Source organism: Grampus griseus (genome assembly GCF_964374135.1).
Source record: "Grampus griseus genome assembly, chromosome: 1".
NCBI lineage: Eukaryota > Metazoa > Chordata > Mammalia > Artiodactyla > Delphinidae > Grampus > Grampus griseus.
In genome coordinates, this window is record NC_139017.1 from 51,622,494 (window position 1) to 51,638,777 (window position 16,284).

Here is a 16,284-nt window from a genome sequence, read left to right on the forward strand (position 1 = left end):
ACAATCTAGCTTTGAAAAGCCGGTCCAGCAGAATCAAGCACGTACTCATACGGAGTAGAAGATAACTCAGTGACGCATTGTTGTGTTGGCTTTCCCTCTATTCTTGAATCACATCCCTTTCCCCTCACTCCTTTCCCCCCCAAGATAGCATGTAATGCAGCCATAGCATGGAAGCTTTGTTTTCTGGGGTAGCCAAGTTAAGAAAGAAGTACATGAACTTCACCTTTAGTTCCAAGGGCAAAGATTCAATCATCTGCTCATCACATATGATTTCTGGTCTTCTAAACTCTCCTTCCACTCTGACCTACAGCAACTCTAACCAAACTAGTCTCACCCTGCTCTGAAACTCCCTCAAGTTTCAGTGATCCACTTTGCTCATCATGAGAGATTTTATATCTGACCTATGACTTTGGAGGAAACGGAACATCTTCCAGGTCCAGAGCTACTAGAAGGGCTATATCCTAAAGACATAGCGGAGCCTTGAACCCTGACTCCTCAGTCTTTCTTTTTTCCCCTTTTCAAAAATGTTCCGCTTCTATCTTATTTGTGAGACAAAGAATAAAGCATCTGTGGTAAATGTACAAAAAAAGGAAGCTGGCATTCAAACTTCACATGTTCCATCAGACAAGCTCTTTTTAATACCTTAGCAATTTCCTGTTGTTGATCATGTGAGTTTCAATAGCTACATTCAGCTATTTTGTTGACGAGACAAACAGCAGAACCAGAACCAAAGAGTGAACAATGAAGAGAAGCAAATTATACTCCAGTATAAGGAAGAACTTTCTAATGATTGGTGCAGTTAAACAAGCAAAGCATAGAGAATGACTGCATTATGGGATGTAAGAGCCACACGGAGAGGTTATATAACTACCTGTTTGGAATGTTTTGGGGCAGTGATACTCAAGCTTGAGCCCCCAGAATTTCTGATGTAATCATTTGAGGTAGCTTGAGAATTTGCAATTCTGACAAGTGTCCGGGTAATGCTAATAATACTGGCCTCGGGACCATACTTTGAGAGCTACTGTAGGGACATTCTGATTAGATAACCCCTAAATTGAGATGCAGGAGAATGTAGCACTTAAGGGCAAAAGCTTTAAAATCAGATTAGACCTAAGTTTGAATTTCAGTTCCTTTATATTCTGGCTGTGGGTATTTAAGCAGGTTTCCTCATCTGTAGACAGGCACACCTCATTTTATTGTGCCTCACTTTATTGCACCTCACATTTATTCCATGTTTTACAAACCGAAGGTTTGTAGCAACCCTGCGTAAAGCAAGTCTATTGATGCTATTTTTCCAACAGCATTTGTTTACTTCATGTCTCTGTATCACATTTTGGTAATTCTCACAGTATTTCAGATTCTAAATTATTATTATATTTGTTATGGTGATCTGTGACCATTGATCTTTGATATTACTACTGTAATTGTTTTGGGGCACCACAAGTCGTGCCCCTATAAGACAGCCAATTTAAGGGATAAATGTTGTGTGTGTTCTGACTGCTCCACCCACCAGCCTTCCCCTGTCTCTCTCCCGCTTCTTGGGCCTTCCTATTCCCTGAGACACAACAGTATTGAAATTAGGCCAATGAGTAACCCTTGCAATGGCCTCTAAGTGTTCAAGTGAAAGGAAGAGTCACACATCTCTCACTGTAAATCAAAAGGTAGACGTGCTTAAGCTCAGTGAGGAAGACATCTCAAAAGCTGAGACAGACCAAGAGCTAGGTCTCTTGTGCCAATTAGCCAAGTTGTGAATGCAAAGGAAAAGTTCTTGAAGGAAATTAAAAGTGCTACTCCAGTGAACATATGAATGATGAGAAATAAAGAGCCCTGTCGCTGATATGGAGAAAAGTTTAGTGTTCTGGATAGAAGGTTAAACCAGCCACAATATTCTCTTAAACCAAAGTCTAATCCAGAGCAAGGTCCCACCTCTCTTCAGTTCTGTGAAGGCTGAGAGAGGTGAGGAAGCAACAGAAGAAAAGTCTGAAGCTAGCAGAGGTTCCTTCAAGGAAACTAGGTTAATGATGAGGATTAAGGAAAGAAGCTGTCTTCATCACATGAAAGTGCTAGGGGAGGCAGCAAGTGCTGATGTGGAACCTGCAGCACGTTACCCAGAGGATGTAGCTAACGTAATTAATGAAGGCGGCTACACTAAACAACAGACTTTCAGTGTAGATGATTAGCTTTCTATTGGATAGAAGATGCCATCTAAGACTCTCATAGATAGAAGTCAGTGCTTGGCTTCAAAGCTTCGAAGGACAGGCTGACTCTTTTGTTAGGGGCTCATGCAGCTGGTGCCTTTAAGTTGAAGTCAGTGCTCACTTACCATTCTGAAAATCCTAGGGCCCTTAAGAATTATGCTAAATCTCCTCTGCCTGTGCTCCGTAAATGGAGCCACAAAACCTGGATGATAGCACATCTGTTTTATAACATGGTTTACTGAATATTTTAAGCCCCTCTATTGAGCCCTACTGCTCAGAAAAAGAAAATTCCTTTCAAAGTATTACTGCTCATTGACAATGCACCTGGTCACCCAAGAGCTCTGATGGAGATGTACAATGAAATGAATGTTGTTTTCATGTCTACTAACAAAACATCCATTCTTCAGCCCGTGGATCAAGGAGACATTTCAATTTCAAGTCTTAGTGTTTAAGAAATACATTTTGTAAGGTGATAGCTGCCATAAATAAGGATTCCTCTGATGGATCTGAGCAAAGTCAATTGAAAACCTTCTGGTAAGGATTCACCATTCTAGATGCCATTAAGAAAATTCATGATTCATGGGAAAAGGTCAAAATATGAACATGAACAGTAGTTTGGAAGAAGTTGATTCCAATCCTCATGGATGACTTTGAGGGCTTCACAACTCCCGTGGAGGAAGTACCTGAAGATGTGGTGGAAACAGTAAAAGAAATGGAGCTCGAAGCTGTAACTGAATTGTTGTAATCTCATGAAAAAACTTTAACAGATGAGGAATTGCATCAGATGAGCAGAGAAGGTGGTTTCTTGAGATAGAAGCTACTCTGGTGAAGATGCTGTGAAGACTACTGAAATGACAACAGAATTTAGAATATTACATAAACAGTTGACAAAGAAGCAGTAGGTCTTAAGAGTAGTGACTCCAATTTTGAAAGAAGTTCTATTGTGGTTAAAATGCTATCAAATAGCATTGATGCTACAGAGAAATCATTTGTGAAAAGAAGAGTCAATTGATGCAGCAAACATCATTGTCTTATTTTAAGAAATCACCACACCCACCCCAGCCTTCAGCAACCACCACCCTGATCACTCAGCAGCCATCAATATTGAGGCATGACCCTCCACCCACAAACGACTATGACTCACTGAAGGCTCAGATGATGGCTATCATTTTTTAGCAATAAATTATTTTGAATTAGGCATGTATATTGATTTTTTTAGACATAATTCTATTGCACTCTGAATAGATTTCAGTATGGGGTAAACATAACCTCTATATGCACTGGGAAACCAAAAAATTTATGTGACTCGCCTTATTGCCATATTCCCTTTATTGGGGTTGTCTGGAACCAAACCCATAATATCTGAGGTATGCCTGTGATTGGAAAATTGATAGGACTCACTGAGTAATTGCAGGGAATAAATATATTAAAAGCAAAGTAGCCATTAATATCCTTCGTTGTCTGCAAGGAGCCATAATATGCCCTCCTATTTAGCTATCATCACTATAGGAATAAATCCCTTTCCTTTTCAGAATAAGGACACCTATTTCCAGAGCAGAAGCAGGGCCACCCAGCTACAGCAATAATCTATATATACCATGTGTCAGGAAATCTCACCGGGACCCGTTTTTTTCCCCAGGTACACTATATCAGCATGTAAACATCACCTCAGTTAAACCAACTTTTTGGAAAAAATGGCTTCCCCTGTGCTAACAAATTAAAATAATCACCTGTCTACTCAAGAGAGTCAATATTGACCACTACAGAGGAATCACTATAACCCAATGAGGTTTTTCTAAAAATAAAAATGAAGTGCTATTTAGGATACCACACATAAACCAAATTTTCCTTTGAAGGGAAAAATCCAATAAAATCTTTCTCCTTTTGACGTCACTGGGCCTTCCAGATGGTTCTGGGAGCCTAAAAGCATCTCTGCTGACTGTAAAGGAAAACCTCAACAAATGGGACTGGTCAATCATCTCCTTCAAATGCGTTTGCTCACTGAATGTCCACGCCAGCCTTTCCAAGCAGAACTGAATTTGTGATTTATTCCCCACGCTGATCTCCCATCAAGAAAGGGCAGGCAATCCCCTGTGGGCCCAAAACAGCCATTTGACTCACATTCTGGACTTCATAACAAGAGCATTTGGATGGGTAAGGCCTCCGAGGACAAAGAAAACAAAAATAGAAAGCAAAAAGAGCTGGTTTGGAAAGAAATGAGATCACCAGACAACTACAGGCCGACTCTTGTCCCTGCACTTTCTTGCTGAAGCACACAAATTGAAGTTTCTCTCTTCCATGAACCCTCCCCCTTCCCATGGGGATCAGACAGCCGAGGGAAGCCCTCACCAGGACAGTATCTCTATGGAGATGGAGAAGGTTCTGGGAACTATGAAAGCCCGAGAGGGATTTCTACTACTTGTGAAGGCCATTCAGCTGAGAATAGGGAAAGGTGGCATCCACTGAGTTAACACTGAGCACGAACCATTTGTCAGAAGGGATGACAGGCACCTGTGGTGAGAAGTCCACACCTGGCTCTGCCTTCAAGAAAGCCAGTCAGTGTGGGAGCTTGAAGCACATTTGGTTACTAGGGGCGTGGAACATTGTGTGTGTCTTTTTAGGAGAAGGTACAGAGAAACCTGAGAGGAGGCCTGCAGGGCTCTCCCACTGATTCCCACACAATAGGAGTGAAAACAGAAGGAACAAGCACCCCAGTTCCTCCCTCAGAACCTTGGAGAACAGCAACTACCTGGAACATCCCCTTCAGGTAGTACCTATGGGGGAGCGAACCCAGCCCCAAACATCTAGGGAGCCAGTCGCCTGAGAAACAGCATGAAAGAGATAAGCAAATCTGGGTTTTTTATAACCTGTGGGTATTTCCACTTCCCAAAGTGGAGCTCTAAAGTCATGGCAGCAGGAGAATATAGTATCTCACATTTGTTTAACACTGAGGACTTTACCAAAAACCTCCATGTCCAACTGAAGAAATGTTTATGACACACCTAACAGAAGTCAAGCAGTGTACTAGGCACTTTCAGAGCTATCGCTTTGTTATAATTTTGATATCCACCCTGTTAGCTAGTTGTTATTGTCAGGAAGTGAATCGGAGAAATCATGGGTTTGGTTCACATTCAAACGTCTGAAGAGTATCAGTGGAATTACATTTTCTGTTAAAACTATTAAATCTCCTATATTCAGTATATTGCCTCTAAGCCATTTGCCCATGGGCAACCTCAGAGGGGAACATCTCTTTAGAGCAGATGTCATTAATAGTCTGAGTCTCATACTGCAACCTGAAGAGACAGTGAGAGGAATTCACATTAATTGAGCATCTTGGACGTGCTGAGCCCTTTCATACACTAACGGTAGAGCATACACTACCTGTATGGCCAAAGGCTGAATTGTGTCCCCACTAAATTCATATGTTAATGGCCTAACTTCAAGTATAACACAGAATGTGACTGTATTTGGAGATAGGGGCTTTACAGAAGTAATCAAGGTGAAATGAGGTCATATGGGTGTCCTCATAAGAAGAGGTTAGGTTTTTTGCCTCCTTAGGTAAGTTTATTCCTAGGTATTCTTTATTTTTTTAACATCTTTATTGGAGTATAATTGCTTTACAATGGTGTGTTAGTTTCTGCTTTATAACAGAATGAATCAGCTATACATATACATATATCCCCATATCTCCCCTCTCTTGCATCTCCCTCCCACCCTCCCTATCCCACCCCTCTAGGTGGTCACAAAGCACCGAGCTGATCTCCCTGTGCTATGCAGCTGCTTCCCACTAGCTATCTATTTTAAAAGGGCCTTACTTCTTTTTTTTTAATTAAATTTTTTTTATTATTGAAGTATAGTTGATGTACAATATTATATGTTACAAGTGTATAATATAGTGTTTCACAATTTTTAAAGGTTATGCTCCAGTTATAGTTATTATAAAATATTGGCTATGTTCCCCAGTTTGTACAATATATCCTTGTAACTATTTTTGAATTTTATTTATTTTTTTATACAGCAGATTCTTATTAGTCATCCATTTTATACACATCAGTGTATACATGTCAATCCCAATCTCCCAATTCATCACACCCCCCCCCCCAGTGACTTTCCCCCTTTGGTGTCCATACGTTTGTTCTCTACATCTGTGTCTCAGTTTCTGCCCTGCAAACCGGGTCATCTGTAGCATTTTTCTAGGTTCCACATATACGTGTTAATATACGATATTTGTTTTTCTCTTTCTGACTTGCTTCGCTCTGTATGACAGTCTCTAGATCCAACCACATCTCTACAAATGACCCAGTTTCATTCCTTTTGATGGCTAAGTAATATTCCATTGCATATATGTACCACATCTTTATCCCTTTGTCTGTCGATGGGCATTTAGGTTGCTTCCATGACCTGGCTATTGTAAATAGTACTGCAATGAACATTGGGGTGCATGTGTCTTTTTGAATTATGGTTTTCTCTGGGTATATGCCCAGTAGTGGGATTGCTGGGTCATATGGTAATTCTATTTTTAGATTTTTAAGGAATCTCCATACTGTTCTCCATAGTGGCTGTATCAATTTACATTCCCACCAACAGTGCAAGAGGGCTCCTTTTTCTCCACACCCTCTCCAGCATTTGTTGTTTGTAGATTTTTTGATGATGCCCATTCTAACTGGTGTGAGGTGATACCTCATTGTAGTTTTGATTTGCATTTCTCTAATAATTAGTGATGTTGAGCAGCTTTTCATGTGCTTCTTGGCCATCTGTATGTCTTCTTTGGAGAGAGTTCTATTTAGGTCTTCTGCCCATTTTTGGATTGGGTTGTTTGTTTTTTTAATATTGAGCTGCATGAGCTGTTTATATATTTTGGAGATTAATCCTTTGTCCATTGATTCGTTTGCAAATATTTTCTCCCATTCTGAGGGTTGTCTTTTCGTCTTGTTTATGGTTTCCTTTGCTGTGCAAAAGCTTTGAAGTTTCATTAGGTCCCATTTGTTTATTTTTGTTTTTATTTCCATTACTCTAGGAGGTGGATCAAAAAAGATCTTGTTGTGATTTATGTCAAAGAGTGTTCTTCCTATGTTTTCCTCTAAGAGTTTGATAGTGTCTGGTCTTACATTTAGGTCTCGAATCCATTTTGAGTGTATTTTTGTGTATGGTGTTAGGGAGTGTTCTAATTTCATTCTTTTACATGTAGCTGTCCAGTTTTCCCAGCACCTAGGTATTTTATTCTTTTTAATGTGGTGGTAATAATGTCATTTGCAGCAATATGGATGGACCTAGAGATAATTATACTAAGTGAAGTAAGCCAGACAGAGAAAGACAAATACCATATCGTATCACTTATATGTGAAATCTAAAACAAAAACAAACAACAACAACCAAAAAAAACCCCACAATACAAATGAACTTATATACAAAACAGAAATAAACCCACAGACAAAGAAAACAAACTTATGGGTACCAAAGGGGAAGGGGCGGGGAGGGATAAATTCAGAGTTTGGGATTAACATATACACACTACTATATGTAAATAGATAACTGGGCTTCCCTGGTGGCGCAGTGGTTGAGAGTCTGCCTGCCGGTGCAGGGGACACGGGTTCGAGCCCTGGTCCCGGAAGATCCCACATGCCGTGGAGCAACTGGGCCTGTGAGCCACAACTACTGAGCCTGCGCGTCTGGAGCTTGTGCTCCACAACAAGAGAGGTCACGACAGTGAGAGGCCCGCGCACCACGACGAAGAGTGGCCCCAGCTCACCACAACTAGAGAAAGCCCTCGCACAGAAACGAAGACCCGACACAGCCAATCCATCAGTCAATAAATCAATGGAAATGCTGTAGAATTATTTAAAAAAAATAGATAACCAACAAGGGCCTACTGTATAGCACAGGGAACTGTACTCAATATTTTGTAATAACCTATAAGGGAAAAAAATCTGAAAAAAAATAGATATATATGTATGTATAACTGAATCACTTTGCTATACACCTGAAACACAGCATCGTAAATCAACTATACTTCAATTTAAAAAAAATTAATTAAAAAAAATTAATGTTAGGACACAGACTGATGGGTAACCATCTGCAATCCAAGGAGAGAGGCCTTAAGAAACCAACCCTGCTGCCAACTTGATCTCAGATTTCTGGCCTCAGGAGCTGTGAGGAAAATAAGTGACCTCTGTTTAAGCCTCCCAGTCTGTGGTATTTTGTCATGGCAGCCCTGGCAAACTAATACACTACCTCATTTTTTTTTTATAATATTTATGTAAAAGTGGGTATAAATGTCCATTCTCAAGGTGATGAATCAGAGGCTTAGAAAGGTAAAGTAACTTTCCAGAGGTCACACAGCCAGCAAGTGGCAAAGCCAAAATCTATCTGATTCTAACTTCTCTTTTTTTCTTCCTACCTGGCCCCTGAGGCCACACTCGATTCTAACCCTGAAACTTCCTTTGTGCTGTTCCAAAACACCAGGCTTGGAGATTCCCATGAAAATGAAAATATTAACAGGGAGCATCCCATAAAGACCTGTGCCTGGGATTTCAAAGGCACAAGACTGAGCAGGGCTGCTGAAGTCAGATGAGGTATAAATAACATCACAGTATTTGTAGAAAAGCAAGAAGGAGACCGACTTCCCTCTCTGAACCACAAGGCTTTTAAGCCTGAGGAAACTCTCACAGTTTTTTCAGCAGAGGAGAATTGATCACATTTTCTGGGTTCAGAGGACACAAAGACTGATAATGGATTTTCTGCTGGAAAATCTCCTAGAGAACTCTGCATATCTGTCTGCTACCTTGTCAACATTAGTGGAGTGGGTAAAAATGCTTAGTTTGCAAACTACAGGATTCAAATGTGCCCCTAAAAAGCAACAACAAAAAAAGCTCTGTTTACTCTTCTATGACTCAACTTCTGTTTCATGCACTGATTCTGGCCATTGGCAGAAATCTCGATCCAGTCCCTTGAGGGAAAAATGGTATTCACTTCAAGTTTAAACAGAGTCATTTCCACATCCCCCTCCTCCATCTTCCTCATGCCTAAGTGGCAGCTGTTTATGCTACCATCATTCCATTATGGGCACCTGTTCTCACAGGCGCTTGCTGGAAAGTCTCAGACTCCATCTGGTTTCCAGTCCTTGGTCCACAAGGAGTCTTTCTGTTTTCCCTCATCCAGGTTTCAAGGTACACAGGCCATCACTCAGCACATTTGAGCCCCTCCTCGCTGCCCCAAAGGATATCAGAGCCCTTCCTCCTGATGGACCTTCCAGGCAGGAGACTGAAATGCAGCATCAGACCCATCCGTTGTGATGCTATGCAAACCCTCTCTCTCCCTCTACTCCCCTTGCAGAGGCTTGGTGGCCGCCTCCTACAGCAGAAGGTGGCCTTGACTCTCAGACTTCCAGCCACTGGCTCCATCTCAGCCCAGAGAGGGAAGGCCAACACGGAGCCCTTTTCCAGGGACGCTGACCTTGCCTCTCAGGTCTCCTGCTTCCCATCTCACTCCCCTCTCAACTAGTCTCCAGGCCAGGGCCAGGACCCCTCGTGGCTCAGTGCTTCCCTTAACAATCTGTTGTTTTTGAGCGGATTATTTAGTGATTCGACTCTTGCAAGTCAAAACCGTGGCCTTTCAGACCACTGTTTCTGCTTTAAGTTTTAAGAATTCCTAAGCCTCTGATTTCTTGCCTCAAAAATATGGACATAATTATACTTACTTTTACAGGGAAATTATTATAAGAATGAAGTCAGCCCATTTTGGAACACAAAAGCCAAGAATTTGATTCTCTGCTGTCTGTATTTTGGGAAATCCCTGCCCAATATAATCACACTACTGAATGAAGAGAGGGTAAATCCAGGAATTGCAAAGGGAGAAAAATGCTCAAGTATTTTATTCTAAATCTTACCACTACCACTCAGGGGGGGAAGGGGAGGGTGGGATGAAGTGAGAGAGTAGCACTGACGTATATACTCTAGCATGTGTAAAATAGATAGCTAGTGGGAAGCTGCAGGATAGCACAGGGAGCTCAACGCGGTGCTCTGTGATGACCTAGAAGGGTGGGATTGGGGGCAGGGGAGGGAGGCTCAGGAGGGAGGGGATATGGGGATATATGTATGCATATAGCTGATGCACTTTGTTCTACAGCAGAAACTAACACAACACTGTAAGGCAGTTATACTCCAATAAAAAAATAAATCTTAGCACTACCATGTTATATAATAATATATCATCATAACATATGATAATGTATTATATCACATAATTAATATAATTATTTATTATAATACTATAATAGCACATGTATTATATATATATATCATGTATTATATTTCTCTGTCATTCATGAATGGGGGAGTATTTCCAGCCCTGTTCACCCTGCTAGACCAGACCACCTCCACAGAGAACAAGACCCTCATTTAACAGAGTTACACACTTTAGCCAGAAACACACACAGCTCTCTCCCTCACTTCATTCAGGTTTCTGTCCAAATGTCACCTCTCCAGTGAGGTCATCCCTGGCCCCGTCTCTCAAACAGCACACACCCATCCTCATCACCCTTTTTCTCTCATCCTCATTTATTTTTCTTCATCACTCGTATCACCTGACATGCATTACACATGTGGTTTTTTTCTTATATGTGTCTACCACACACACCTAGAATGTAAGCTCTGTGAGAGCATGGACGTTGACTGCTTGGCTCGATGTCCTACTTCCAATGACTAGAACATTCCCTGCAAATAATAGACACCCGTTATTAGTGGAAAGGAAGAAAGGAGGGCAGTAAACAGGCCAGCTGTCACCCTCCCTCTCTTGCATCTCAAACGGCGCCCCCGAAGGTTCTAGCTCAAGAGTATCCACAGAAGACTTTTTCCCCCTACTTTCTTATTTATTTTTTTCTTTCCATCTTTTTTTAAAAAAAATCAAAGTATCGTTGATTTACAATGTTGTGTTAGTTTCAGGTGTACAACAAAGTCATTCAGTTATACATACATTATTTTTTTCAGATTCTTTTCCCTTATAGGTTGTTACTAAATATTGAATAGAGTTCCCTGTGCTATACAGTAGGCTCTTGTTGGTTACCTATTTTATATATAGTAGTGTGTATATCCCACAGAGTCTTGAAAAGAAGCTTCCTGGAGTTTGTCCTCTGCCTTCTTTCAGGAACCAGAGCCCTGGTTCTTCCTCTGCGTTTCTCTTACTCCTACTGACTCAGCACCGTTTGCCAAACACTGCCCTCCCTGGACCGGCTTCCTCAGAGCCGTGTGCCCTTCAGGGAGGGCCCTGTGCAAAGCCTGCCGCTAGGCAGGGTCGCCCTAGAACTGCCTTTCTGTCCTCTGCCTCCTGGGATCCCACGGAGAGAAAAGCCTGAGTGGGGAAAGACTGGGGTTATCCGGGCATGCAGCACTTCACTTTCTTCAGGCCTTGGTGTCTGCGTGTTGGCCCAGAGCTGAAGGAAGTAGAGTCCCGCCCACCCAGAACAGCCAGCCACCCTGCAAGAGGCCCGTCCCTCTGTGGCCTACTACTGCACTTCTTCCATCTCCCATTCTCTCCCACTGGGCTTTTTGCACGTGTGCCTCACCTCCCTAGAATGGCCTTCCCAACACCCCTTGGCCTGGCCAACTTTTATTTATTTATTTATTTTTTGCGGTACGCAGGCCTCTCACTACCGTGGCCTCTCCCGTTGCGGAGCACAGGCTCCGGACGCACAGGCTCAGCGGCCATGGCTCACGGGCCCCGCCGCTCCGCGGCATGTGGGATCCTCCCGGACGGGGGCACGAACCCGTGTCCCCTGCATCGGCAGGCGGACTCTCAACCACTGCGCCACCAGGGAAGCCCGGCCTGGCCAACTTTTGCTCGTGTTCAGGAACCCACACAAATGTGGCACTTCCCAGCCACACCCACCTCCTCCGCAGTCTGGGTTAGTCCTCCGCCTTCCCATGAGCTCCTGTGTTCTGCTCTGTCAGCTTTTATCATTCTGCCTTGTGGTATCATCAGCTTCCCCATTTGTGAGCAAGCCTACTGAAAACAAAAGTTCTGGCTTACTTCTTTTGTACCTCCTGTCCTTTACCCAGAACCAGTGAAATGTACGTTTGCTCACTCATTGGTTCATTCCCTAAATACTGGAGCAGGCCCAGTACTTGGTGCTGAAGACACTAGAGCAAAGACAGATGAGATCTCTGTCCTCAAGGAACCTGTATCCTAATGAGGGAGATAGACAAATAATTGTAGATCAGTAGTAAGGTCAAGAAGAAAATAAACAAGGTACTTTGATCAGCATCAGCAGGGGCTTCCTGCTTTAGGAAGAGTGATCACGGCGGGCACAGGAGAAGGAATGAATGAAAGAATGAATGGGTCAGCTAAAGGAGGCTAAGGCCGGCCCCAAATGTGTAGGGCTCACCCTGTGATTCTAGAAGGCAGCTCACAAAGGATGGAGAAACTCACATTCAAATTCAGATACAGCCTCTAGAAGAAATGCCCAATAAGATCCCCTGCCCTGGAAGACGAGAACAGAATGGCAGGGCAGCCCCTATCACCAAGGGTGTTCTAGCCTTAAGGAATACAACCCTCTGAGGGGAGATACCTGGGAGTCCAAAGAAAGGAAGTAAGGAAATGAGGCTGCTTTCTGGCTGATCCAGACCAACAAGAGAGCCTCCCTGAGTTCCTGCCTCAGGTGCTGCTGACCTACCCAGACAGCATTGTTGGGGGAGCTCCATCCTGGAGAGGAGGGCTCCTGGGTGAGGACCCTTCTGCTCCCGAGGCACTGTCCTGCCCCATGGGGTTTATGGAACATGCCACACCTACACGCAACAGGTGCAGGTCTCTTTTGTCAGCGGTGGTACTTCCTGGGCCTCCGAAGAGCCCAGCCCACACCCGATGGGGATGGCATCTTGTCTGTCCAGTAGAAGGAGAAATGGCCTCCAGTTGTCCTTCCAGGTGTTCTGGGCCCCCTCGTGAGAGCTTTCAAAATGCTAGGCCTACCGCCACCCTGAGTGGGAAGTAAATGCTGGCGTATGGCAGATATAAGACTATTTGCAAAAAATAAATAATAGCCAACATGCAGTGAGTGCTTACTTACTCCGTGCCAGAGTATAAGTAATATTTATTCACATACACATAACTGTAAGTGCTTCTATACTGGCTTGTTAGATTATACTGAATAAACAAGACCAACTTCATTTCTCAATCTCACCCAAGGCAGAGTGCATCGGACACTCAGGTAGAATCCTGCCTTCCGGGCCTCTGTGCGTGAGGGATGCGTGGAGCAAGCCTCCAGTTGCCATATGCTTAAGGTCCCACATCTTTAAAGTGTGTTCACGGCTTTCCTTAAAAATCGTGGGACTTCCCTGGTGGCACAGTGGCAAGAATTCACCTGCCAATGCAGGGGACACGGGTTTGATCCCTGGTCCAGGAAGATCCCACATGCTACGGAGCAACTAAGCCCGTGTACCACAACTGCTGAGCCTGCACTCTAGAGCCCAAGAGCCACAACTACTGAGCCCATGTGCCACAACTACTGAAGCCCCTGTGCCTAGAGCCCGTGCACTGCAACAAAGAGTAGCCCCCGCTCGCCGCAACTAGAGAAAGCCTGAGAGCAGCAACGAAGACCCAATGCAGCCAAAAATAAATTAATTAATTTAAAAAAAATCTATTTAAAAAAATACGACACAAATCAACATACTACAAAAAAAAAATCTTGAATCTGAAAAATGAGAACACAAACCCCTCCTGGCAGGTAGAGTGAGCACTTGGGAACATGTCTGGTGAAGGGGCTATGCGGTAGTGCACACCTGATTCTCAGTTGCTCATCAGCGCACCCACACACAGGTCACTAGGAAGAGAGTGAGCAGGTGTGCACAAGTTCTCTCTGCCCAGCCCCGCCCGGCACTTTGGGATCCTTGATCTACTTCCTCCTGGCATTTCCTGTGCCGTAAATCTGCACCCTCCCTCCCTCCCTCCCTCCCTTCTTCCCTGCCACATCCCCTGCAGCTATACAGAGTCTGTCTCTGGCCTCCCCAGGTGCTTCCTGAGCTGTCATCTCTGATCAGAACTCTGCTCTCTGTGACCTGGAGCTTCCTTGCCTCTAGATCCTGTCAGTGCTCCAGCACCACTTTGGAAGGGGCTGGGTGGGGCAGGGAGTAGGGTGGGTAGAAGCCAGGGAAAGAGGAAGTAAAATACAGGAAGAAGAAAGGGAGACAACAAGAAGAGCAAAGAAGAGCAACGAAAAGAAGGAAAGAGAAAAGGAACAGGAAAATGCCTGGGCAGTGGAAAGATGAAAAGGAGCATGGGGGAAGCAAGAACGCTGCAGGGGGCGTGTGGTCTGGGGAGGCCCAGCAAAGCACTGAGCCAGAGACGTCGGGGCTGGCGACCAAAAGGAAAAGATGATCACCAGGGACGATCTCAGACTTCTGTACTTGTCCTGGGCTAGTGGGTCTCAAATTTTAATGTAAATAAAAATCACTTGGGATGCTTGTTAAAACAGATTCCTATACCAGAGTTCTGAGTCTTTACATCTGGGCGGTGTCCTGGAAATCCGTTTTGTTGGTGTTCTTTTTTAACAAACGGCCCAAGAGCTTCTGATGAAGATGTTGGGAAATGCTGTCCCTTGTTGTTAGGGGGGCACCTTGTGGCACAGAAGACTCCAAGGCAGTTACCCTCAGAATTTGACATTTTAAATATTCAGCTTTGGAACTGAACTGCCTTGGACCATGTCTGCAAAAGCTGGGCTCCAGAGATGGGCCGATTCTGCAGGAATCCGGGAGGCTGGCAGAGGCTCCCTGAATGACAGGATTCTCATCTGTGGTGTGGAAGGTTAAGTCAGACAATCTTCAAGGATCCTTTCACCTGGAAGAATCCTTCTATTCTCCTGAAATGTGATGCCCATCCTGGTCCCGCTGATAGATTCTGTTTTCAGAGACCAAAAACCTTGCCCCCAGTTCCTTCCTCCTCTATCGATACATGTTAGACTGTAGAAGTGTTTTGCCTGTTTAAAGGCACATTTTAAGAACGAACTTTGTGCTTTACGACCTACTTTGAAGTTGATGTCAATATGTTAAGTTATATGTGTAATATTTCACACCTCTCTATTGGAGTATCTCTAATTCCTTACAAAGAAGATGATGTATGTTTTAAAGTATAGAAGCAAGATCAGGATGTCAGCAGGTTTGGTTTCTTCTAAAGCCTCTTTCCTTGGCTTGCAGATGGCCACCTTCTCACTGTGTCCTCACATGGCCTTTCCTCTTTGCTGCATGCCTGGTGCCCTTCTGTGTGTCCAAATCTCCTCCTCTTATAAGAACACCAGTCAGGTTGGATTAAGGCCCACCCTAAAGGCCTCATGTTTATTTAATTGCTGCTTTAAAGGCCCTGTCTCCAAATAGAGTCACATTCCAAATATCTCCAAATAAAGGGCTTCAATGTATGAATTTTGAGGGGATACAATTCAGCCCCAAACAGTTCCAATCACCTCAATCACAAAAGCTTAAAGTGGGCAGATGGCTGACCCAAAGGCAGACAGTCCATAGGTTAGTCAGCAGGCCATCAAGTGGCTTGATATGAAAACTCTGTCCAGTGAAGAATAATGGTAATTACGTAGAAAAATCATATTCCTTCTTGAGAACTTGGAGTGGAAAATATAAAAAGAAGCAGGCAGTTGGACATAGGAAGAAGTGCTGAACTGTTGATGGTATATGTCCCCAGGCTCGTCCTTTCCATTTGTTCCATGCCCTGGTGCTCAGCAGAATGTTTGAGATAAACTCCTTGAGTCCAGCTTTGAAATAAGATTGCTCCTCCCCGCAACTTTTTTTTCTTCAGGCAATATCTGGCATCCTGCCTCATCTGCGGAATGCCTCGTTCCTTGCTTCTAGTTTACTAAAAATTAAAGAGCTCCCCCAGCTACCTTCTATTTGGAGGCACTGAGGAGAACAAGAGTAACTGCAGAGACAATGCGGAATAGTCCCCAGTGAGATGCAAGCTCTATTCAATGTTCCAGTTACTCTCGCTGTGATGCATATGACCCTGAACTTATGGCAAAAACAAAACAAAACAAAAACATTTGATTATGCCCACATGTTCTGTGGGTCAGGAATTCAGAGAGGGAGAGCTTATCACT